A 2,340-nucleotide genomic window follows, 5' to 3' on the forward strand; every position below is an offset into this window, starting at 1 on the left:
TGAAACCCGACGCGACAAGTGTCTCACCGGGGTGGCAGCCCTGACAGCACAGCACAGCACAGCTTTACCACCCTAGAATAGGAAGAACCATGTAAAATATTAATGGAGGCTAAAAATTATCACGAAAAACATCATTGAGATGTTTGAAGATAGAAAGCAAAATGATTATTAATTTCAAACCCTATTACACATGAGATCTGAAGTTACTAAATTTCAAGGATTTTGTATGGAAAAAAGATGTGAGGATTATAATTCCTCAACGAATTATCAAGATAATGTACAAACAAGAAAATAACACCACACACCAGTACCAAGCAATAACAGAGACGAACAGGAACGAGAAGAACAATGGAAACGAGAATATTTTATTTGCATTAACCAAATCAGTCCTACTTTCGAAGCAGGGGCTCTTTTCCTTGATCAATCCACTAAAGAATGAGATTACACTCTATATACAATCATAAGCACTCAGATATACACATGAAGACGTTTACAAGAACATAATGAGAAAACTCTCTCTCTAGTTCACAGAGCCTGATTTTTTATATTTCTTTCCCTCAGCTCTTTGATTGATCCCTTTAAATAGGCAAAGGTAACCAATCAGAATAAAGCAATATCAATGGATAAGTAATTCAGTTATAAAAGTTGAGCTGCAGTCCCAACAGCCATAACAAAACTAACATGCTTTTATTTATTCTCACTAACTTTACTACAGAACTAAGAGGTCAAGTTCTTCACAAAAGATTATTACTTCATTTAATTGACATATCACAAATCACTATGGTGCATACAAGAGCAAAATCTACGTACCATAATGTCTGAAACAGAAGGGATTTAGCAATGATGCACATTACACAAATGAGAAAATCGACGCTAAAGGAAACAAGATGTTAAGCAGCTTCATCCAACTTTATCCTAGTCTAGCATTCCACGCTTGCACTTATTTTATTTCCTATATGCCTCATTTTGTAGGGTAGACTACAGTACTCAAATAGAATTGATGACAAAGAAAAAGAAGTAGAACATCTGGTCTTAGTGTCATATCCTGTCTAGTCCAATACTGTGTATCAAACATGCCCTTAGATGATTATCTTAGTTGAAATTAAATTTACCGAACTATAGGAGAATGACATTTAAAAACAGAAGAGAATTGCAACTTCCTGAATTTGCTTCTAGATGCTGTTAAAGCAAAGCAAGCTCAGGGCAGATTTTTAGAGGAACCTTCGGCTACATATTCCTGGAATTATGGAACATATTTTATAACGAGTTTTAGTCGTTCACGTGCTTATTGATCTAACTAACACTTTTAGCCTTTAATTTTGTATTATATTGTTTCATTATAACACACATTTGTATAATAACTTTTGGCTGCCAATTAAAGGAATCGTCACTGAAATGTATCTCGTCATCATATGAAACGTAGGATGAAACAAACAAGGTCCAAGTAATGTCCGCCATTTATTAAGAAAGCAGTTTGAAATTATGTGCATTTGACAACCTTAACATATATACGTTGGAGTAAATAATTTTGTTTTGAAATTAATATTTCATTTTTTTAGGGCAAAATTAGAAATAAGCAGGTTATTTATTTTGTAAGATCTCTCACCTTATGACAGGAGTTTTATTTTCTGATGTTAGTAATTTTCCATTTTTATTTGAAGTCTAGTCTAGTTATTTGAATAAGTCTAGCCTAGTTGTTGGATCGTTGAAATTAACTTGTGAACATTGGGTCCACATTTCTGGGAATTTTTTGAAGTTCTCTGCTATTTATTCTAAAATGAGGTAAACACAAGGCATCCCTCTGCTTTACTTTGATTGATGTTGGAGGTTCTTGCTCCCTCAAACTAGCTAGACAATCCTTGCTTTCTAGTTTACTCCCAAAATAGGTAGGGGAAATGCTAATCCCCCAAGCAAGGCTGTACCACAATGGTATTAGAGAATGGGAATGGATCACAGGTTGGAACAATTGGAGGTGGCCATAGGAACGATAACAGGTCAGGAGGAGATCTTGCGTAAATTGTCCGAAGCAGTCAGTATACTCACTGATCGGGCGGAACAAATCACCATTCAGACCAGCGAGCTTGCTGGGAACTCTCTTATTAGAATGCACACTCCAGGCAGGGCGGAAGACTCAACAGCAGCCCATAGCACACCAGTTGGGCGTGCAAATGCCTTCGAGGGTTCACTGACAGGATCTTATGTTCCAAAAACGGTTAAGATTGATTTTCCTCGCTATGAAGGAAAAGGAGATCCAACTATTTGGCTGTGCAAGGCTAACCAATTTTTTCAAATACATGGAATCCTTGTTCAAGATCGAGTTGCATTAGTTTCATTTCATTT

The sequence above is a fragment of the Olea europaea genome, chromosome 17 (genome assembly GCF_002742605.1).
Source record: "Olea europaea var. sylvestris chromosome 17, O_europaea_v1, whole genome shotgun sequence".
NCBI classification, from domain to species: Eukaryota; Viridiplantae; Streptophyta; class Magnoliopsida; order Lamiales; family Oleaceae; genus Olea; species Olea europaea.